Source organism: Myodes glareolus, chromosome 16 (assembly GCF_982192425.1).
Source record: "Myodes glareolus chromosome 16, mMyoGla1.1, whole genome shotgun sequence".
In the NCBI taxonomy this organism is placed as follows: Eukaryota; Metazoa; Chordata; class Mammalia; order Rodentia; family Cricetidae; genus Myodes; species Myodes glareolus.
The window spans coordinates 58,675,856-58,700,393 of NC_142041.1; the positions used below are offsets into that span (position 1 = coordinate 58,675,856).

The following is a 24,538-nucleotide window of genomic DNA, read 5'->3' on the forward strand; positions in this document are numbered from 1 at the left end:
AGGCGTCACAAATGCTAGCTGCCCTGCTTCTCTGCAGACTTATGAAAGGCAGCTCGAGTTAAGGTGTTCCCCTTAATGTTTGATAAAAACTGTGCTTTTGTTTTGGCCAGTGCAAGGATGGAACCCAGAGTCTCAAGCATGCTAGGCAAGGATTCTGCCTAGCACTGAGCCAAGTCTCAACCTCTCCCCTTTGAACACGAACACATTCAATCATTCAAAGAAGTGAAGGGTACCACCAACCCACATGAATCTATTAGACATTCCCAGCAACCCAACATCTGAATTAGTTCACAGGGAGGTTGCTGCATAACTCAGAAGTCACAGGTGAGATGTAGTCAGTCGTAAGATAATGCGATGCTATTAACCCTAGCTCTGGGAAAGCAGAGGCAAAGAAAGGTGAGCCCAGGACAGCCGTGGCGATATAACAAGACCGGATCTCAAGCGAATGCAACGAACTCACCATGCTACTGTTATCCTTCAGGCTTTGACCCAAGCCACCAGTAGGAACAACACGGGTTCCCAAGGCTATGAAAAGGCAGGTTTGGGAAAGCTGGTGAACAATGGTAACAAAAAGCAGTGTCCAGCAGCAAAGCAGAGAAATTCAGGTACCTTTCACCGGGGATCAGAGATTTGAACTGAGAAGGGGAGATGTGGTGTGAATGAAGCCTGAAATGCAAGGACTCTTAAATCCTCCTGAAACGCAAGCGCTGATGAATTCACCTTTTGAGGGGTGCTGATACTGGAGGGTGCTACCAGAAGTGAGAAATTAGCGCCCAGACAAAAACTGTGGACTTTAAATGCCAGGGAAGGAGTCTTCACGCCAGGAGGTGTGCCTCGGGCAAGATAATAGCAATCTAAAGAAGATACAGTAGCAAGCTGAGATGGGGTCTGTGGCAGGGAACTTTCTCAGATGTCCCTGGCTGGGTGAGAGAAAGACAGAGACCCAGACAGGTTTCAAACGGGGGACTCCACGGAGCACGCGAGATTCCCTGCAAACCACCATTAGGAGAAAGAAACCAGAAATCAAGAGGCCAGGGCACCGGGTCCGGGTCTAAGAAAGATCAGTGTTTACTAAGTACTTGGCCTCTGGAACGCCTGGCTTTCCAAAGCCCACATCTTCCTCATCCATTCCATCCTGCCACAGGCAGCTACTGTACCGGGTGCTCCAGGCGCCAGAACCACATGCCTGGAAACCCTGACTCCCTTCCCGCCCCCTCCCCTCCCAGCCGGCCAGCTGCGGCACAGTTTGTTTGCCGAGGTTTGCATACTCGTATTGGGTTGCCTTTTTTTCTTTTTTTCCTTTCCAGTCAGTTCAGCAGTGTCCCGAAATTCACCCCCAGTGGAACTTCTGCCTCTGCCCCTCCTCTTCTTGGAACTGCCTTTTGTTTGTCTGGCAGAGCTGGGTCTCCGGGGGTGTGTGATGATAATAATACGCGGGCCTTATATAACTGCATCTTGCAAGCACTTCGCAGACAGCCCCTAATGAGGCTCGGAGCTGGTGTCAGGCCGGACAGCTTTATCTGCAAGTTGGAAATCCGAGGCTCAGAGGCCAGGAGGGAGGGCAGTGGGGATCAGAGGCCAGGCCTCCCTGGCTGCTGGAGCCCCTCAGAGGTCAGAGCGATAAGGAACAATGAGTCTCCCATTCTGGAGGAGGAAGGAAGTCCCGCAGCTACCTGATCTTTGCTCCTCTGCCTCCCCCCTGCTCCCAGTGCCTTTTCTCGGGAGAAAACTTTCAAGGCGACTTTTGTAAGTACGGTGATCTACTTTTCCTCAGGGAGCAAACAGCCTTCCCTTCCGGCCTCTGGTGCAGTTGGTGTTTTTGTGATCTTCCCCCTATTTGCGATGCCCAGACGATTGAAAACATGTCTCTGGCCAAAGTCCTCCACCCTCCCAGTTTGGTCTCCTCTACGGATAATGAAAGGGAAAAGAGATTTCAGCTGATAATTCATTTGGCAAAATAACATCCAGAAGGAGTGTTTAGACTGACCAGTCTCCGGGCATTCCGGTCTAGCCTAGTCTGGATGCTCGCATGCGGGTGTCCAGCCCTCACAGGAAGAAGCCTGGTTAGTCACTTGCCTTGTTAGGCAGTGCAGACATTCTGACTGCTTCTTTCTCTTGACTACTCATAATTTCAGGTAAATATAATTGTTGGACGTTTCTTTTCACACTAGGAAATAAATGGCAACTTTCACAGGAGGCTTGGAACTTCCTTTGGCCACTCTACAAACTGTAACAAACACTGACTTCAGTGGGCGTGTTCGGTTTTATTTTTTTTTTTTTTTCATGGCGGGGACCAAAGGGTTTTAATATTAAAGGAACGCGGACAAGGGCATTGGCAGAGTCCAGAGCCAAATTACTAAACTTGGTTTCCATTAGAAAATGCTTCATTCACTAAATATTGAGCTCAGGGGTGATGTTTGTGGCTTTTAGACGTCACCTCTCTACAACCCTGTGGAACAGTAGAAGGAAGATAGACTAGGTAGAACTATTATTGTTAATTGACCAAGTCAAGGAATAAAGATCTGTTGGAGGGAGTTGTACAATTTTTATTTATAGAACCATGATTGTATCTCATCATATCATGGGAAATGAAAAGGTATTATTGCTCGGTACTGTCTCGGGGAAGAAAACTAAGGAATATACAAAATGCCTAACTTTGAATGCCTAAGTGCTGTGATTAATCCACTGAGCTGCTGTTACTTTAGACAGGCATATACCCTACATGAGAGGCTTGTGTGTGTGTGTGTGTGTGCGTGTGTGTGTATGTGTGTGTGCGCGCACACGTGCCTATCTGTTGTGTCTCTCTCTGTTTTACATGATAATATGATATGCAAAATGGACCAAATGGAGAAATTTCTTATCAAGTTTCACATTGTGATAGTTATTCTCTATTTAATAAACACGGGAAACATAATGGAACTATGTTTGTTTTAAAGAGTCACTTTAAGTCAGATGTGGTTGTCCATGCCTATAATTGCAGCATTTAGGAAGTTGAGCCAGGAAGATTGTGAGTTCAAGACCAGCCCAGGATACAAAGAGAGACCCTGTGGAGAAAAAAACAAAAATAAAAACAAAAAACAAAATTTATTTAGATGTTATTTCTACTTCAAATTATCTGTGACTCTCAAGAAATTCTAAGATATTCTTAAAGCTGAATCCTAGCTCTTTTACCTCTAAATTTGAGAGGGATCCACCAACACCGAATAGTAGGCTCTGAGAAGACCAGCCCCATCATCTCGATCTTATTCCCAATCACAGCAGAAGGGACAAAGACAGATAAGACCCAAATCACCTGAGGACTAGCAGCAAGACCTCTGTGAAATAAGACCAGAGCTCATCCCCAAGAGAAGAATGTTGAAAAGATTGAAAGGAAGTAACGTAGTAAGAGTATCTAGCACGGGAAGTAACATAGGAAATGTATCAAGCATGGGAAATAATATAGGAAAAGCATCTAACACAGAGTCCGAACATAGCAATGTTTCAGGACATTTTGGAGTACAGTGGCATTTTAATTGTATTTTAATAAATAAAGACTGCCTGAAGATCTGAGACTAGAATAGTCCCACTGGTCAGCATTACAGACTAGATTATGGTAATGTGCACCTTTAATCCCAGGAGCCACACTAGTTGCCATAGAAACTGGGTGGTGCACACCTTTAATTCCAGTCCTAGAGAGGATTATAAAATGGGAGGAGACAGCTCTTCACACACAGCCTCAGTCTGAGATTCCGGGAGGCAGTATTGCCAGTTTCAGGCAGAGGTCGAGGTAAGAGTCAGTGGCTGACTCTTTTGCTTTTAGGATTTTCAGGTTGAAGCCCAATTTCTGACCCTGAATTTTTATTAATTATGCATCATTGGAGCTTTCCCATTTATTCTTGTTTTCATCTTCTTTTTTTAAATATTTGTTTTGATTAGCAGGGCAGTGGTGGCACATGCCATTAACTGAGCACTTGGGAGCCAGAGGCAGGCAGATCTCTGTGAGTTCAAGGTCAACCTGGTTCACAAAGTTTCAGGACAGTTAGAAGTGACACAGAGAAACCTTGTCTTGAAAACTATTTTAAAAAAAAGATTTATTTTTATTTATATGTGTCTGCCATGGATTCGTGGGTGCCCATGGAGGCCAGAGAAGGCCATTGGATCTCCTGTAGCTACAGTTTCAAGTGATTATGAGTCACCTGATGTGGATGATGGGATTTGATCTTGGGTCCTTCAAGTTCTTTAGAAGAGCAGTACGTGGTCCTTCCTAGCTACTGAGTTGTCTCCCTCATCCTGGATTTTGTCTTTTCCCTCCCTCTTGAGCATCTACTATGAATGGATGGCAGGCCGTGTCAGACAGTAGCAATGCACAGGTGGGAAAAATCTCTTGTCTTGGAAGAGTTGTTAGTCTGAGGAAGAGGCGAGGAAAACAGATAATTCCCTCTCAGTTAATATTCATACCTGCAGAAGAAGTATGTTCGGGATTGAGAGGCTGAGAAGTGGGATTTCTGCCTCAGGAAGTCAGGAACTTTTCAGAAGTTGACGGTGATGAGCTGAATTTCGAAGAACAAGCAGCTAGTGGGGAAGAACCTTCCAGAAAGGAGGAGCACTGTCGACACAATGCAAGGTGTTGGGAAGCCTCTGAAAAGGAACTGAACCCAATATTGAATATTGGGAATATTGAACCCAAGAGAGTTACTTCAGTACAATGATACGTCCTGTTAATTCTAAGGAATTAACAGGTGTTTCTAGTTCTATCAAGAGGACCAGTGTTAATTCATTATGTCACTAAGACATTGGTTCTGTGGACCATGTTGCTTCTTTGGGCTGCTGCGTTTGCTGCAGACCCAGGTCAGTGATGGAGGCATCTGTGGCCCAGAGCTCCTACTCTTCTGCGTTCACCATTTTGGGATCTGATTTTCACCCAAAGGAGAGACAAACAAATTTGTGTAGAACTGAGAAATGGAAAGCGGATGTGATTCATGTCTTGGAAACAGTCTTGATTATTTGTCTCTGTAGTACAGGAGTTGAAGTCTAGGACTTTCTAAATGCTGGACAAGGTCTCGATCCCAGAGAGGTATTCCAAGCCCGAGAAAGATTTCATATCAGTCTCCCAGTGACCATATACAGTATGGATTGTTCAAAGGCCAGTGGGTAGAACTTTACAAACCAGCAGGACAGTGAAGAGACCACTGTGCTCAGATGAGAAACGCTGAGGCCTTTGTTGGGAAGATGGACAACAGCCTACGAGTCCAGGTGTATTAGAAGGTAGAACACTCCTGACTTGGGCCTGGATGGATGGAAGGAGAAGACAGGAAACTTCTAGAGTAGTTTCAGATTAAACAACTGGGGAGCTATAGGGGGACACAAGAGAACGAAGAAAGGAGCAAGCAAAGAAGAAATAGAGTTCACTGAGGTATCATTGGCAATGTTGTTAGTAAAGGATCGTATCATTGAATAAAAACAAAGGTGTGTGTGTGTGTGTGTGTGTGTGTGTGTGTGTGTGTGTGTGTGTGTGTGTAAGCCAGAGGACAGCCTTGGTTATTCTTCCTTCTCAGGCAGCGCATCTACTACCTTGGTTTGATTTGGTTTGGTTTGGTGTGGTTTGGTGTGGTTTGGTTTGGTTTGGTCCAGCTTTGAAGCAAGGTTTCTCAGTGGGACCTGGAACTCACCAATCAGGTTGCGCCAGCTGCTCAGTCAGCTCCCAGGGATCCTCTCAGCTATGGAATTACAGGCTCACACCATCACTGGGCTTGACTTTTTACTGTGGAACCTGGGGATTGATCCAGGTTCTCACACTTGCATGAAAAGCACTTTGTTGACTGAACTGTCTCCCTGCCACATCTCGAGAACAGATTTTTAAGAGCATAAAATGGACAGATTTTCCTCTCCATGTAATTTTGAGTGGAAATGTGAAGGCAAAGCCCTCCTATGTCTTAATGTTCCCAAGAAATGTCTGTATCCGGGCTCACTGGAACTGATGCTTTCCTTCTGGTCCCGCTGTCTGCCCGGGTGGGTTGTGTTCTCATTAAGTTCACAAGAGGAAGGCCATAATCTTAGCATGTCATCCAGAGAGGAATGTTTATGTTCACCAAGCCATCAGCAGGGAGCTGAGTGAGAAGGTCCCTGGGGTCCCATGCACTCAAAGAGCAGTCTTCTTTGCCCATCGAAAAGAAGGCTTTTCCTTAAGCAGTATTCATTCACTTAGGTAGGGGCCCCACCCCAAGACCAGAACAAAGCTTATGTTTGCTTGCCTGGCTTAGAAGAGGTCTGCAACCTATCTCCTGCCATTTTCCGGTATAGTGTGGGAACACAGAGGAGGGACTGGTGACTTTTATAACTCACTTCTTCTTCTATTTATTTCTATTTTATGTGCACTGGTATTTTGCCATGGGAGTCAAGTCCTCTGGAACTGGAGTTGCAGCCAGTTATGATCTGCCATGTAGGTGCTGGGAGTTGAACCCCAGGTCCTCTGGAAGAGTAGTCAGTGCTCTTAACCTCTGAGCCACCTCTCCAACCCTTTAATTTATTTCTTTAAAGACTTGGCCTTATTATTTTAAGAATAATTATGCATGTTTGTGCACATGGGGATGTGTGCATGAGGCCAGAGTTCTTTGATCCCCGGAGTAGGGGCACAGGGTGGCTGGAAACAGAACTCGGGTCCGCGATAAGAGCAATGTGGGCTTGACCCACTAAGCCGTCGTTCCAGCTCTGGCAATTGGGAATAAATTTGAACATTTTAAGCAAACAGAAAAACCTGCTTAACAGACAGGAAGCAGCGACTTTTTCAATCCCGGGGTCTGATTACTCTATAGCCGTGGGTTTCTCAAAGCCTTTCAGCGTATCTAAGCTCAGCACTTAATCTCCCACAGCAAAGCATCTCCGATTTCCTGGATTTCTGAGCTCTTACCCCACCTGAACAACTCAGAGTAAATGCCATTGATTATGAAAGGGACTTAGCCCCAGACACTGGCTCAGCTTGTGAAGTTATATAATATTTCCTCTCGGTAGGTGAGCGGTATTTAACCACAGATTTAAGAAGTGATTTCTGCCTCTAACATTAAATTTTAAAAATCATTTCTTAGATAGTATTTGATCCTCATTGTGCCTCCACTAGCCTTCTAGTGGTTCACTCCCATCCCAGCCCCCAATTACTAAAGCTTGGAAATTATCTTTGACTGTTTCGAGGGAGTGGGGAGCTGGGATTGAACAAAAACTTTACGGATCCTTGATAAGTACCCTATCATGAAGTTACATTTCAAGCCTGTCTGGTTTTTGATATGATAAAAAAAATTCCTATTTTACCATTGAGTGGTGGTGGAGAAGACTCTAGGGGTGGGCATGTTCTATGGAAGAGCATTTGTCAGTGTGCGTGAAGCTAACTTTTTGGCCTTCGTATATAGGTATTTTATATGCATGTACATGTGAGCACGTGTGCACATGTGTGCACGTGCATACACACAGAGAGAAGATAAAAACCTAATTAAAAATATAAAAGTAATGAACAGGCATGAGGCAAACATGATACACACCTGTAATTCCAGTACTTGGGAGGCTGAAGTAGGAAGATTGTGGGCTCCAAGCCAGCCTGGGCTAAGTAGAAATTATCAGACCATAATAGCCTGAACTATACAGTAAGTTCTTATCTCAAAAAACTGAAGAAAGGAGAAGTGGGGGAGGTCGGCATCAGGGAGAGAGTAGGAAGTAGGAAAGCAGAGATAAAGAAAGGCAGGAGGATTGCCATGAGTTTAACTAGTGAGTTCCAGGCCAGCCTGGGTTACAGAACAAAACCTTGCACATGCCCTGAAACAAAGAGAAGTGGGAAGGAGGGATGGAGAAGAGCAAGAGAGACTGAAGCAGGACGTGGTGGTTTACGGCCCTCGTTTCAGCACTTGGAAGGTTAAGGGAGGAGAATTTCTATGCGCTCACAGTCATTCTGAGGTGCATAGCAAATTCCAAGTGATCCTGGGCTACGGATTAAGGCCCTGTGTCACCTCTTCCCACAACAAAGAAAGAGTGAGGGGAAGGGGATGAAGAGGCAAGGAAAAGGGAGAGAGACCGTTGGCGATTGCCAAAAGCACAAGAACAGTGGAAAGACTATTCAGTTCCGTGTGTGGTGCTGACCGTGTATGGTGCTGATCGTTCCATGGAGGCTAAGCAGGCCAGGCAGCAGGGCCTTCCTAAGCTACTGCAGCACCTCCATGATTTCTTGGGGTTTGCTGACAAGGGCTTCCTTCATCTGGGCTGCTTGTTTCCACAGCATCTGAGGAGTAGATGTTCCCAGATGCCTGAGTGCCAAGGATCCTGGTCTTTGCTTACTTCTAGGCTCTATGGAAAGCCGGAAGCTCCCTCCTCTCACTTTTGGCTTCTGAACTTCTCATGTTTTCTGGTCTCATGTCTTTGCATATGAACTAATAATCTCACACGCATGTACCATTCGCTATGCCAAGATTCATGTGACTTGGTGCAATTTTCTATTGAGGACAATTTGGACCTTTTGATCCTCCTCTAGGGAAAGCAGTTTGGAACTATTTTGCAGGGCCAAAGGAGCCAAGGCAGAGTGTGTTTCAACATCAACACTGAAGCCACCACAGGGGGATTAGTCAAGGACATCTGTCTGCGTGAGAATGAACTCTTAACTCTATGTGTGTTTCTTTCTTCTTCTTTTTTTAAAGTTATATTTTATGGATGAGTGCTTTGCATTTATACCTGCAGGCCAGAAGTGGGCACCAGATCCCATTATAGACAGTTGTGAGCCACCATATGGTTGCTGGGAATTGAACTCAGGACCTCTGGAAGAGCAGCCAGTTATCTTAACCACTGAGCCATCTCTCCAGGTCCCGTACAAAAACTCTGTCACCATCACAGCACTTCACTAGCCATGAACAATGCTATTGCTTTCCACCAAGGCTTGGGGTTTTCATGATGTTCCTCTGCAGCAAAATCTAGCAAGTTGGTGAAGTTGGAAAGCCAGGAAATGCAGCTCTGTTTCTGAACATCTGAGACATGGGGCAAGAAAAGAGCGGACTTCATTCTCCTAGTTCTATAGCAGGGACTGGTAAACAACAAATGCAGAAACGTGATGGCCCAAAAAAAGTTGATCCAAACTTGGCAGGTGCAGCTAGGAAACCCAGCTCTACTTCACTGCAGATTACCAATAGGCAAGAGTCCAGCACTGGTCAGTGTAGGGCAACTTCATCAGACTCTGGACCAAGATGGCAGAGGTCTTCCAGTCTCGCCTTATCTCTTCACTCTAGAGACAGAAAACAGACTCCTGAACACACACACACACACACACACACCACACACACAATTGCTCTCACACACCTCACGCAACACTCCTCCTGAATTTTGTGCCAAACTCATTGCTTGATAAAGAGAAAGGGACAAATGACTTGGAGTAAGACCATCTACTTCCTGGTCTAGTTTCACTGTAGGCTAAGAATTAATTCTTTGTTCTACATCTTTTTCAAAGATAAGTTTATTTGTATCTTCTGTATATGAGGGTTTTGCCTGCATGTATGGCCAAAAAAGGACACTGGATCCCCTGGGACTGTAGTTATAGACAGTTTTGAGCTACCATGTGGGTGCTGAGAATTGAATCCAGATCTTCTGCAAAAGCAGCCAGTGCTCTTAACTGCTGAGCCATCTCTCCAGCCACTAATTTTATAGTCTTTAATACCACTAAAATTAGATAATTTTTAAGCTAAATCTGAACAAACCCTAAGACAAACCAAAGATCAATATGCAATTCATACCCTGACTGCTTGGCTGCATTTTTATGGTGCTGATCAGCGGCTGCCTGGCAGTTACCAGCATTACACTGTGGCAAGAGGGTCAGACCAAGATGAAGCCTATACCATAGCCCTCCGTGAATGATCTTCAATCCTGGCTGGAGAGACACGACCATCAGAGGCCACGGAGACAATAACAGATGACCCAGTGAGTGCTGTAGCGCATCTCAGGTTAAACTGCCGAGAGCAGTGAGTGAAAAGAGGGGTTGTCGAAAATGGGCCCTGTGCTGATGCAAGAGGGTACTTATGACGCTAACGTGGGGAGCAGAAAAGAACAGACAGTTCTAGGCCAGAAAGAGCAGACATGAAAACTGGAAGAAGATGTCCTAGTGATTTGAATAAATGGATGGCCCCAATAGGCTCATCTGTTTGGATGCTTAGTCCCCAGTTCATAGAACTGTTTGGAGGTGTGGCTTTAGTAGAGGAGGTGGGCCACTGGTGACCATGCCGATGTTTAAATAGTCCCATTTCCCAGCATCTCTCTCTGCCTGTTTGTGGGCAGAGATGTAGGTTCTTAGCTGCTGCTGATGTTCCGCCTTTGCTCCGACAACATGGACTCTAACTCTGAAACTGTAGCCTAATAAAGGAGTTCTTTAATGAATTGTCTTGGTCATGGTATCCTGTCACAGCAATTAAACAGCCTGAGGAAGTGGGACTAAGGATCTTTAGTCACATATTACCCTGACCAACTAACTGGGTTTAGAACCTTGGCCTTGCTTTATGCTATCAGATAAAATGATAAAAATCAAAGATGGGGTGCAGATGGTTCATGTCTATAGTCTCAGCATCGAGGCAACTAAGGAAAGAGGGTTGATAAGAGTTCAGGCCTAACCTGGTTCTGGCCATGAGTTCTGGCCATGTTGAACTGCAAAATGAGACCCTGTCTCAAAACCTGTCAACAAAAACGATGATAAACTATGCATGGTGATTCATGCCTGTATCTCAACACTCTGGAAACAGAGGCAGGAGGACTGTATCAAGTTCAAAGTCTGTACGACAGTAGTATAGTTCCAGGACAAGCAGGACTGCACAGTGTGACTCTATCTTTAAAACAAACAAACAGAAAACGAAGAATGAATGAGAATGGAAAGATATACAAAACTCAGAAACAACAAAACAATAAGAAAATGCTACCGGCATATATACTAGCAAGACTAGGTGGCTGTTTCTACTTGTGGAGCACCACAGTTATTCCTTGGGTGTCTATCCCTGGTGTTTGGTTCTGGAACACATACGCACACTATGAATATAAGCCTGAATGCGCAAGTGCCTTATATAAAAGAGTGTGTATAGTGTTCATATGTAATGTATACATATATCTCTGTACATCTTAAATTACTAGGCTGATTGTAACACAATGCAGACACTATGCAGATAGCTGTTATATCTATCTAATATAATCTGTCTAATAATACCTAATACCTAGGGAATAAATGACCATGAATATAGTCCGTGTATATTATGTACACAGGAAATTTATTTTTGAAACATTTTTGATCCTTAGTTGGTTCAATCTGAGGGTACAGAATCTACAGGCATGGTGAACCAAATCACTGCATATATATCATTGAAATTTAAAGTAACTATAATTAAAGGTTAACAACCATAAATGAACAACAGCAAATAATATTAATTCTACTTGCCAGATGGTGCTGATTTAATGACTCTATGAAACAAATTTATTTTTATCAGGAATTAATTAGAAGGTTTCAACATTAATTTTAATATTTATTTTACTTTATGTATATGGGTGTCTTGCCTGCATCTATATATCTATACTGTATGCATGCTGGAGGCCACAAAAGTCAGAAGAGGGAATCAGAACCCCTGGAATCGGAGTTACAGAGGGTTATGAGCTACTATGTGACTGCCTGAAACTGAGCGCTTCCCTGACAGGACAGACAGTTTTCTTAACCTTTAAGCCATCTCTCCAGAACCAAGAAACAGCTTAATGAATTTCTGTTATGTATTTAGCGCTGTGCCTAGTTACAGTAACAGTTATGAATCCGACATACCTGGAAAAATATCTGTGAAATACATTTCCTAGTGTAGATGATGTCACTGAGAACTGTGCCAGTCTTCCTACAGTGTAGGGGCGCGGGTTTGACACTGGATGTGCGTGTGGAAGGCATGGATTCAGACTATTGCATTCTCTTTGCAACTGCCTGTAACAAATTGCTAAGTTGTAATTTTCGGCATACGTCATCAAAGTCTGTGCTGATATGACTTAGGAAAACCTTTGCATATGTTTTCGCTCAACCGTGGACAAAGGTGTATGTGGAAACAAGTGTGGAAAAGTCAAATCTCTTGGCAGCCTAGAATTAATCGTTCAAACTAGCCCAAGAAATAATATCTTGTGGGAGAAACTCCTCATCGTTTTTCAAGAGAATATAACCCTTTTATTAGATCCAGAAAGTGCCCATACTTTGAAGCCCTGTTTTTCAAAAGAGTATACCGAGGTAGAGACTAAGTAACGCACTCAAGGTCACGTAGCCAGCAAATGGTGTCACCCGAAACTACACCATCTGCCTCCAGTAGCATGTCCAGAGCAGTGTCCAGAAACATGTAGTGTTACCTTGATGCTAGGCTATGCCAATCTGACCACAGGTAAGCTGGAGATTGAGCCTAGGGCCTGACTCATACTGCGCACACACTCTCTTCCACTGCGCCATGTTGCACCCAGCCCCTCGTCTGTACGTTTCTCCTTCAGAAACTCTCAAGGAGTAGATATGTATACATGTATATATAATCATCTATGTGAAAGTTCTAGAACTTACCAAGTTCCCGGATGAGAAGCAGAAGAGGTCCTCTAAGGCCTAATGCATGGGCGTACCAGGTCAGAGAGTAGCATCAGGAATTTAGCCACTCTCTGAAGGTGAGGAGAGATGGTGAGGGTGGAGTAGCAAGAAGAAGGTGGCACAGAAACCTGCCGGTACCAGAGGCCCTACCGCAGAAACCTCAGCATAGATGAGATGCTTAGGGCCCTGAGGGTGGCTCCTAGAACTGCCCACATTTAACAAATCTCAAAAGCCAGTCCAGAACAAGAGATTACAGGTCTGTGAAGGCAAACCAGCTGCAGCCACGGCCTCTGGGGGTCCACAGTTGCACTCACCCGAGGAGAAGTAAGAAAGCTTGAAGTTTTACATAAGATCCCTCTTAAACACTGTTGTTTCCATGAGAAAGAACTTAAAGGGAAAGGAAATAGTGAATTGTTAAATGGTGTGCGATTTTCCTATTCTATCCTGCAATTTCCTCGTCTAACTTATACACTGCACACACATTTACCCAGCCCCCCCCCCCCCGTGTACTTGTTAAAATGTGATATGCTAAGCTTCATGAAATAATGCATTGAAACAAGTGCTGCTTCTTATGCTACGTGTCTGCATTTACTTGGGACATGTTTTCACCTGTTGTAAATGCAGAACGGAAACAAACTGAACCTCTTGTGAAGGCTTCCTTTGCTACTCATCAAATAACAGTTTTGGAAAGATCCTATGATTTTGCGCGTTTCCCTTAAGAGTCGATCCCACGACCTGAAATTAGACGTCCCTCAACTTTTAAATGTGAGACACACTGGAAATCTTTATAGAAAGGAATTCTCCTTTACTGGAGCTATGAAATTCAAGCAAAGAATAATATGAAATGGTATTAATGGGAAGCCATTCCCTTAAAGGAAAGGCAAAATGGAAGCGTCTCGAAAAGGGCTGGATTACCCGGTGTGCTTCAAAGAATTAATGTGTGTTTGTCAGAAGATTATTCCTCGTGGTATTCTCCCTTTGAGGCTGTGGGAGCATGACATCTGAGAGATGACAGACATTGCTGACAGAAACGCCGTGGCTAACACCTTTGTTCCCCATCCCAGGTGCTGAGGGCCAGCCGCCATCAGCTGGAGAAGGTGAATCTGGCAAATGACATGACGGTTCCTCAAGGCAGACTCACTGCAGGGAAGCTTCAAAGGTACTCATCTAAGTTTTCTCTCTTAACTAATTGAAGCGGGATCACCTGAGCGGTGTGTGCCTCTTTGGCTAGTAGATGGGAAAGTTTGAGAGCTAACAGGAACCTGAGTCCGTGGTCCGACCCCTTCCCATGCCTTTGTTCATCTTGGCGGAGAAAGCCAAAAGAGGCCTTGAATTTGGCAGTCAGGTCATAACATCAGTACTAAGGAATGTCACAAACGGCACATAATAAATAGGACTCTAAAGAGTCACATGACTTAACATGATCTGTTTGTTCAAAAGTGAGTTCTGTCTCACAAGGGTCAAGAAATGCATGGCGGGCCAGCCTCCTCAGTCACCCCAGTGTACTGCAAATGTCAGAAGTGGAGAGACGTCATCCGTCTTGTTCACAGCTTGTCTTCACACTCTCTTGCCTAAGAAGATAAGTGTTAGCACCTAGAATGTCATGGGAACGGGAAGAACTGTGGAGACCTGCCACAGCGACTAGACACCGGTCCCCAAAACACATTCAGGAGTTGAATTCACTCCAAGGCGTTATCCCTCAAGTGTCCAATTCAACCCCAGTTCAAGTGTATGCAGTAGAAACTGCTGAGTTCCCACAGTAGAAAATGTTGAGTTCTTTTGGTCTCTGATTTTTTTTTTCCTCTTCAGCATCCATCAGCTCTTGCTTGGTTTTCCCTCAAAGACTCGCATTGGCTCAGGTTGTCCTGGAAACAGTCCCTTAGCCACCAGAAAGCTCATGAATCTCACACGGGGAAATAAAACAAAGCGAAATCTTCTCTTCTGCTCTGTCTGGATTTCATGTCTGTCTTCGGAGGGTGTTTTATTCAGTCTCTCTGTGCATGACAAGTGAAGAGAGGCATGGTCAGAGAGTCTGGGCACCCAGGGTGACTGCCCTGTCTCAGTATTCCATCCTAGACACTTTCCAGCAGGTCTTCTCGGTCTGGGAGCTGAGAGGGCGGGATATCGCTATGACAGGTCCCTTCGCTAGTCATCTGCACGTGGAATCCATAGAAAGGGGAGATGTTGGAAAGGAGCCTTCCTTATGTCAAAGCTGGCAGCAGCTGGGCGAGGCGGCACATGCCTGCAATCCCGTGATTTGGAAGATGAGGAAGGAGGACCGAGAGTGGAAAGTCAGCCTGGGCTACCCAGCAACACCCGGCCTCTAGCAAAACAAATCCTCCTGCAAATGGGAGGAAAACATTCCCAAGCAGGAAAACAAGGTATACACGTAGGAGAAAGTTCTGGAAATGAAACTGCAGCCTCTCTAGAGTTCTCTACTTCTCCAATCAGTTTGCCAAGCATCTCTTTGTGAACCTCAAGGCCTGTGTGTCAGGTTCTTAGGGACCAAGGTTGGCCTTGAGTATGATGTCCCCGAAAATTAACAACAGAAGATAATGTTCAGAATTACAGAAACTAATGTTGGAAACGTCAGCATTGCCCGCTGCTTCCCAGCTACCTCACAGTATCTTCGGGGGGGTCTATGCTAGGAAATGGCCTCTGTTCTGGAATTCGGTTCTTTTTTCACCTGACCAGTCACTTTTCCTGTCACACTTGCCTCTTTTTCATGAGAAATTTTCCCCTTTAGACGTTCCGCCCTTTTCAGTTTTCAGCATACTCTTTTTGTGAGGAAGTAGCCTGCCTTCTGTTTTACTGAACCACCATCTTCTGCTCAGCTTTAACATGCGGGATGCGCATTTCTTAACAACCTGCGGGCTCCCTGGAGAGTTGCTTTCAATCAATCTCCTTTTTCCATATTTGGACAGGAAAATTCAAATTTCCGGCCTGAATGGCTGTCCCTCCCAACCACATCTGCATTCATGTCCCATTGAGCCTCTCGTTCAGCGAGTTTAGTAGAAAGAAACGGTTCCTTTTAGAATGGGTCTGGACAGTTGGCACCATTTTCCTGACTACTGAGACCTCAGAAGGGTCGCCTGTGGCATTTCCTTTGCTTCTCTCTTCATGCTGTTGGTAGGTAATGAACTTAATATTCCTCAGCGTCAAGAGCTACCTGTTGAGAATAGAGAGGTATCTCAGCCTATAAAAGTGGTTGCTTTTGAGACCTAATACCTGAGTATGATCCCCAAAACCATGTAAATGTGAAAAGAAAGAGGGCACTCCGCAAAGTTGTTCACACCAAGTATGTTCATGCCCTAATAGCTATTAAGGTTAAATAAATGTACACACACACACACACACACATACACACACGCACGCGCACACACACACGCACACGACCCTCTTGGACTAGGGATGTAGCTCAGTGCTAGACCACAATCCGAGCATGAGAGAGGTCCCGGTTCATACTCCAGCATCACTAACTAAACATATCTGCTTCTCTAGTTCTACAAGTTAGCATTTTCTCCAAAATACTGAACCAGGGGACACAGTCAGCAAGCGTCCAGCCCCTGCGGACCTGGGGTGTTAGTTGCCCGGCTTGTCAGGTAGCAGCGCTCTTGACAGGAACAACCTAAGGGAAGGCAGGTTGTCTTGACTCACAGTTTCAGAGTTAGCCTGGTCGGGCACGGTGGCTGCAACAGCTTTGTCCTCTGTAGGGCGAGATCTCACAGAATAACTTGGTCACATCTTGGCAGTTCAGGAAGAGAGTTTGTGTGGAAACCGAGTTAGATGTCACTCACCTTTAAGGCATGTGTCAACTGCTAGACCGTCTTGCAGACAGTGTCAAAAGCTGAGGACCGAGTGTTTAAACACTGGGCCTGTGAAGGTCATTTCACATTTAAAGCATTACAGTTGGATGGCCAGAAGATGGACTTTTTTTTAAAAAAAAAAAAAAATTCGTCTATTTTTATTTTATGTATATGAATATTTTGCCTGCATGCCTGGTGCCCACAGAAACCAGGAGAGGGATTGTGTTCCCTGAAAGTGGAGTTGCAGACAATTTTGAGCCACCATGTGTGATCTGAGAATCAAATTCAGGTCCTCTGCAAGAGCGGCACATCCTCTTAAGTGCTGAGCCATCTTGGAAAAATTAGAAATTTTTTTCAAATTGCTAGTGTGTGTGTGTGTGTGTGTGTGTGTGTGTGTGTGTGTGTAAGAGAAAAAAAGAGAATAATAGGGTGTTTATGGGTGCCATGTGGGTGTGTCAGATAGGTTGTAATGTGAAAGTCACTGAAAGAACCCTGAAAACTGTCTCAGGACACTTGGGGACTTCTCAGCATTCACACAGAAAGTGTTAACATGTGGGAACAGATTATTAACGTCTGCTGAGCACAGTTTCCAGCTAGAAATATGCCTGCCCAAACAGAACTGGCTGATTCTGTCCCTTCTGGGCTCTGATATGGCCCTGCTGGGCAAGGGTTGGTGCACCTAGGTGTGCTAACTTACAAAAAGGGCTTGGTTGTTTTTAAGAAAATTAAGACTGTGTGTAGCTCTGCTGACGGCTGCTTGCTTTTGTTTTGAGATGGGGTCTCCCATAGTGCAGGCTGGCATCAAACTCACTGTGTAGCCAAGGATACCTTACGTTTCTGATCCTCCCGCATACACCTCCGAAGTGTCGGGATTTTAGGAGGGTTCCTCGGCCCAATTAGAAAGTCTGAGAATTGAACCCAGGGCTTTGTGCACATAAACGCTACATCTCCAGTCTTGACGACACCTAACTGGAGTGGAAATTAAAAATATTTTTTCTATATTTACTCTGTGTGTGTATGTGTGCACACGCGTGTGTGCGTGCGTGTGTGCGTGTGTGTGTGTGTGTGTGTAGGACTCAGTTATTTCCTTTTACCACATGGGTCCTGGACATCAAATTCAGGTTGTCAGTCTTGGCAACAAGTGCCTTAATCCAGATGAAATACTTTGCCACCAAGGTAGGACATGTTTTCAAATTGTTTATTTGTGTGTGTGTGTGTGTGTGTGTGTGAGAGAGAGAGAGAGAGAGAGACAGAGACAGAGACAGAGACAGAGACAGACAGAGACAGAGACAGACAGAGAGACAGAAAGAGACAGAGGGTGTTTATGGGTACCACGTGGGTACCTGAAGGCCAGAGGGTATAAATTCCCTTGGAGCTGGAGTTAGACAGTTTTGACCCATCATATGGATGCTGAGAATCAAACCTAGGTCTGCTGGAAGAGCAATAACTGCTTAACCACTGAGCCATTTCTCCATCCCTCCCCCAACCCCATCCTTACAAGCATGCCTCACATAGACAGCTCTGCGCTTGTGACACTTTATTCTGTACAATATTTAAAGTCACATATAATATATTAATTTAAATTTAAGTGACTTTACAATTTCTCATCAACTATACTATTAAACCATATCTTTTCAGAGAGCCTGAAACTGATGCAGACTGTAAACCCTGTTAAAAATCATTCCTCTTGGTATTTAGTAAGCACTTAATGTTTCTCCAAATTCATGCCGATATATACATGCTCTTGTTTATGAAGACTCTTTCTCATTAAAGGAGGCAGCAGAATGTCAATATTATTTAAAAGTGTGCATTAATTGTCAGACAGCATAATAGCTGCCATGAAATTTTCAAAAGCATTAAAAGAAAACAAAAAACTACCCACAACTCAAATACATCAGTCTTTTCTGTGTGAATATACATTTGGGATAATAACAGAAAATTGCCGCTGCATGGCTACTTAGTTTTAACTATTTGTCTTTAGATGTTACCCTGCTGGGGATTAATTCCTGCCCGAGCACTTTAGCTTCCTCCCAAAGCAGCAATTCTACACGGTAGTGTTCAGCATCTCCTAGAACTATAGAACTGCACACAGGGAAGATGGAGAATTTTATTCTGATGGTCCTTCTTTTGGTAACACACAGCTTACAGTTTGTGCAATGCCTTCTCAGTTCCACTTGTCTTGGGCATAACTCTCTTACATGAGCAAGGACACATTTGTTGCTTTTGCTTTTCCCCCAGAAGACACAACATTCCCAAAGCACAGTGGATAGGAAGTCTATGTGACTGTATTCCAATGCTGCACTGTCCTTTAACCCTTTGGAGGCTAAAAGACTTTGACATGTGACTTCAATAAGATTCGAAGAGAAAAATCTAAGAAAGGAAAATCACACATATTTGTGTACATATGTGTAGACATTAAGCAGGTCCCTTTAGACAGTACATCCTCAAATCCAGTGAGCTTGCAGGGTTTGCTGGGTTTTGTTTGTGATGCTGAGGATGCAATCTTCTGAAGGTGGATCTCTTTACTCTGGACTCCACTTGAAGCCTGGTGAGTTTGCATTCAAAGAAAATAGTAGATACCAATGGGGTGAGAAACCTGGTCCCTTTGGGTTGTGCCATCGCTAGCTGACACAACTTTTATTCTCATTAAATCAAAACCTGTCCCATCATTCAACAAGGCTCAGCAGCTCTGGCTACCAATAGAACAGCGCTTTGTTTTACAGAAAGCGCCAGCTACAGGGACTCCGCCGGGCCAAGGAAAGCCTGTCTGCCCTTGCCGTAATGATACATTCTGACAGGAAGTTAACAGGAAGAGCGCTATTTCCCTGTTGAGAGAATGCAGTCCAATTATGTTGAGGGTTGGGGCTGCGAGACATTCACAAGTGACCATCAGGAGAAAAAGAATGGGATGATGTCATTCTTTGCCAGGACAATCCCTGAAATGAAATCAGGTCATACAACAATAGTCCTGTTCTGTGCTTGGAGCCAGAAGTCGTTAGAACAGATTCCTGTGCTGCGGTGTTTCTCAGAAGGGATCTCAGGACCACTACTCACGTGATCATGTCTCCTCCTAAACCCTGAAGGCACACGAGACAGGCAGAATCTTTCCATCTGATGTGGAAATGACCCACACTGGGGTCTGTCACTTGTTCAAGCTGACAGTGTCACAACTCACTATAGAAAACAGCGACCTGATTCTTACAGCATGTTTTCTGCAGGAAAACAATCCAGGCACACAGCTTGGTACCAGACCCAGTGTTTTTAATCAGTGTTCCTTCTTGTAGGAGACGTCTGACTGGCACACTCTAGTCCAGAAGGAATGTATTCCTCCGTACACAGTTTCAGGACGGCACTTTCTGCAAAGGGGCACTGCCTTGTGACGGGCTAGAGCGTTATTTCAGGGCTTACCAATTCTGCTTATGAAAGAACCATTTGGTCTGTGTGGCTCATCCCGTGTTCCTGGTTTCCGTGACAAATAGACTCGATTTCATATTTCTTCTCTCAGGAATATCCAATTTGACCTCATTTATCTGCTCAAATTTCACAATTTGATATGATATTTGATATGATATTTGCTAGTGGAGGGTAGACTTTCAGAGCAGCCGTGCCCAGAATAATTAGGCAGACAGGTCAACCTGCTGACGCTGCTCTGATACAGCTTCAGAGAAATTAGCCATTGGCCAAGACTTTTCTATGTGGTTTTATAGTAAAAATGGGAAGACTTTGTGCAGGTGCCTTACAGCTGGAAGCCTGCAGAAAACGCTCATTCTTAGTGAAGCCAAGGTCTTCAGGGGCGTGGATGCGTCCCGATTCTTGTCTGTGCCGTAGCGTATGTGAAAATGTCAGAGAAAGATCATGACGTACGTGGGAATTCATCTTCACTTGGTGCTTTTGTTCTTGAGTTACTCAGGAGTCTCACCTTGTTATCTAAGGTTTGGAGACACTGTGATTGTGTGAGGCAAATGTGTTTGAAAGCCCTCTTGGTCACTGCTACTGAAGTGCAAAGAGGGGCTGATCCTAAAGCAAACAATACCACCCATATTTGGAAATGAAAGGCAGATTAATTTGAAAAGATGAGTTTTGTTTTTATTAATGTGTATGTGTGTGTATATATACATGTGTGTTCAGGTGCCCAGGGAGGCCAGAAAGGGGAACTGGGTTCCCTGGAGCTAGAGTTGTGGGTGGGGTGGGCATTTTGATCCTGTTGCTGGAACCTGAACCCAGGTCCCTTGCATGAGCAGTAAATACTCTTAATGGCTGAACCATCTCTCCAGCCCCGGGGCAATTATTTTCAATGTAAACGTGAATAATATTTCTGAACAAACTGCCAGCACAATCATAAGCTCCCAAATTTCCACTTCCGGTTTCCTTCCTATTTGTTCTAGCATGACATCTAAGTTCCTTGTTCAGCATCAGCGCACACCAGCATCTAAAATGCACTTAGTTCTTTAAGCAAATCTATTTACAAACCAAGTAATTTAGTCCTGGCATTTTTTAATGAGATTCACAATAAAATTAATTTTAAGAGCTATTAGCTTTTACATTTTTTAGCAATAAGGGAGTTAGTGACTTGATGGATTTTTGTATATTGAGAAGGGGGGAAGAGAGAGAGAGAGAGAGAGAGAGAGAGAGAGAGAGAGAGAAGAAAGCTTAAATGACCCAGGCATTTAATTAATCTATTCTCATCCTACAATTCATAGGTACCTAGTCTAGCCGGAAGAGCCTGTGTGATGTGCTTAGCACTACATGAGATATGGCCCGCAGCCATTCTGAGTGGTCAGTACTATGCTATACGAATCACAGGGACTTTGTCTCCTGAAGATAGGAGTATGGAACTGAGAACCAAGAAGTATGCTGGATCTAGTGTTAGGCACTCAGCCTCCAACTTTCTAGGGAATTAGAATGTACTTTTCTCATTTCCCCTAGCTGGGATGTTGTAAATAAAGAATGCAAAAGCACTTTAGGGGGAACCAGCGTAGGAAGCCACTCAAACCTAACCTCCCGCTCTTGTTGTAAAAGACTAAGGCACTGTGTGATGATGATTAGCTCCCATCAGAATGTGTTGTTCCCAGCACCTTATTGCTCCTCATTATTCTTTTAGTTCTATGTCTGTCTGCCGGTAAACTAATCCCAATGTGTGTTTTTGATGGTTGGCTCATATTCAAAACTCTTTGGCAAAGAAGAGAAGCCGTGTAACCCCCAGGATTCCAACTCCATGTTCAGCGCCAGAGAACTCTAAGTCAATCAAACAGAATGAAGACTATGAGCTTCAGCATTGGAAGAGAAGAGGATTGGTAAGGACACACATGAGGTCATAGTTGTTGAAGTCCAGCTAAGGACCGGCTCCGAACAGAACGTTAGGAAGAAAACTATGATAAGACCAACTCTCAGGGGAGGGGTTCTGCTTGTCGATTGGCTCCTGCTACCCACTAAAAATGGTTGGAAGACCATCTTTATCAGGATCCTCTGACAGATCCATACTCCCTCCAACACACAAACACAACTCAAAAAAAAAAAATGACATCCCCCCAGCCTGCTCTCAGTGTCTATCATGGACTTTTCTCCCAGGGAGATGTTCAGTTTTCATGTTAGCTTTTCCTACCCTCAAGCACTGATTAACAGAACTCCTTTCAAATTGATCACATCCAGGATCTCAGCTTAGTAGTGCTGAAACGTCCCTTCTGGGTGAAAAGAGAGGAATGCAGTTTATAGTTCTCACTTGGAAGTCTACCCAGTTTAATGAATTTTCTCCCCAGGTGTGAAAGTATTAAGGCAGAGATCCTGTGGCATGACTTGCATATACATGTATGAGCATCCGCTCTAGCAACAGTTAGCCCCTCAAAGTGACAGGCAATAATTCTGACGATTAAAACATTGGGCTTTTGTTAATCAGCAACTCATAGGCAATAGACTCTTGCAATTGACCTGGTTATAATTAGACTAGGATATTGGCTTTGGTGGCTATCTGGCAATATACATGATGGTGCCCACTGAAGTGGCATATAAAGAACCCTTCCTACTTTAAGGAGACTTCAGAAGAGTTGCAGGAGTTACCACCTGCAAAGATGTCTTTTCTGAAATCCAAATCCTCCTGTTATATCCCTAATTTATACTGACCTGTAAGATAAATGAACAGAGATTAGGAATGCAGATTGCTGCCTGCATTTGGATCCCCGCATTGCTGGTTTTTTTTAAACTGGGCCTTCGTTTCTTTGTTATGGGTCAGAAGGTGGTGTAAGAGGCCCTTCTGTATTTGTGTTGCTTTCATTGGTTATTAAAGAAACTTCCTTGGCCTAGTTGATAGGGCAGAACTCAGGTAGGCGGGGAAGGCAGAACAGAATTCTGGGAGGAAGAAAGCAGAGATAGGCAGACGCCGTGAAGCTTCGGCCCAAGACAGACATAGGTTAGACTCTGTCCCGATAATCCATGACCTCGTGGTGCTACACAGATTATTAGAAATGGGTTAAATCAAGATGTGATAGTTAGCCAGTAAGAGACTAGAGCTAATGGGCCAGTCAGTGTTTTAATAAATACAATTTCTGTGTGGTTATTTTGGGTATAAGCTAGCTGGATGGTGGGACACAGCCCACTCCTCCATACAACAGATGGGAATGCCTTTCAAAAACTTCCTTGCTGAAAGTCTCAATCACATCCTCAGTGTGGTGCTCAGAGGTAGGACTTCAGGAAATGATTAGATCAGGAAGCATCTGACCTCATCAATAGGTTAGCCCATTAGTGGATCCATATCTGATGATAGAATTGGAAGCTTGGCTGGAGGAGCAAGGTCACTAGGCATTTGCCCATAAAGGGTAGACATCATTCCTGATCCATCCCTTCATCTCTTTCTTAACCTCTCTCCCTCAGCCTCTCACTGTCACTTTTGGTCTGCTTCTTGGGTGCCCTGGGCATAGAGACTTTCCTCTACTACCATGGTCTTGCCTTGTCATAATCTAAAAGCATTGGAATCAGTTGGCCATGAACTAACTGAAGGTGCTAGCACCCTGTCCAATGGAAAATAATCTTCTTCCTCTAAGTTTCTCGTCTTGGGGACAAAACAGTGACCAACACAGAAGGTTAAAGGAAGGCAGGGAAAGAAGAAAGAGGTCTAAGTTACCACAAAGGACTGAGGAGATAGACAGACGGACGGGGCTTTGATGGATGAAATTCAGTGAGACTGAGCATGGGAGGCCCTTGGACCTCTGATTAAATTAATTATGAAATTTTAGTAGAAGAGAAAAACAAATCTAGTGAATGAGGCAGTGAGCAAGAAAAGAATCTCTGCTTCTCCATTGTGCTTCCTGTCAACTTCTGCCTTTGCTTTATTCGCCATGCTGGAGGTTCCAGTCATCTTGGTGCTGGTAGAAGAGGAAGTGTTCCAGGGATATGCACAGGACAAAGAAAAATCAACACAAAATTTAAACAAAGAAGGTTTTGTATACAGGAGTTATCCAAAATGCTTGTCCACAAATATAGATTTCAGATTTTTTTGTCTAAGTTTGGAATAGTTACATACATCACGAGATCTCAGAGGTGAGGGAGGCTCAAGTCTAAACACAAAACGCTTTATATTTCATGTAAACAGCCTGATGGTAATTGCTTGCAATATTTTTGATAACTGTGTCCATGAAATAATGGCTTCGATTTCTGCGTGTCATACAGTGTGGGTGTTACAAGTTGAAGATTCTGAATTTTAAATTTATCAAGAAGCTATGTTTGGGGCATCTGCTATACTCTCGTCACCATGTTTATAGCTAATTGACCCTTTGACTTTTTCAGTAATTATTTCTTAAAATATCTTTCTGTTGCCACCACTTTCTTCTGGACTCCAACTCCATGTGTAACCGCAGCTACTGCTGCAGTCAGCCCACCAGTCACTGAGACAGAATTCATATTTTCACAGACTTCTGCTCCAGTATCGCATTTTTTTCTGTTTAGTGTTTCTATCTGATTGCTTTTTCCAGTGCCATTACTTCATTATGGTCCAATTTTTCTTAAAACTCTTTGTCATTGTTTAAGATTGGGTCTTACTATACATATCCCTGGCTGGCCTGGAACTCTGCATAAGCCAGGCTGGCCTCGAACTCCCAGAGATTCGCCTGGCTCTGCCTGCTGGGTGCTGAAATTAAAGGCCATGCTAAGCTTCTCTCAAATTCCTGAGCAGATA

At 44.2% G+C, this 24,538-nt stretch overlaps 1 protein-coding gene across 3 annotated transcripts in view; it reads left to right on the plus strand.

Moving 5' to 3' along the window:
- The window catches only part of Sulf1 (sulfatase 1), a 167,981-nt gene that overhangs the window by 27,317 nt on the left and 116,126 nt on the right, over window positions 1–24,538 (plus strand). For 2 of the 3 annotated variants that reach the window (XM_048420442.3, XM_048420443.3), the window contains exon 2: window positions 13,633–13,727. The gene's annotated coding sequence lies outside the window, so the exon portion shown is untranslated. Of the gene's footprint in view, window positions 1–1,504; window positions 1,747–13,632; window positions 13,728–24,538 lie in introns of those variants that run through there. The other variant, XM_087897230.1, reaches the window with a different exon arrangement.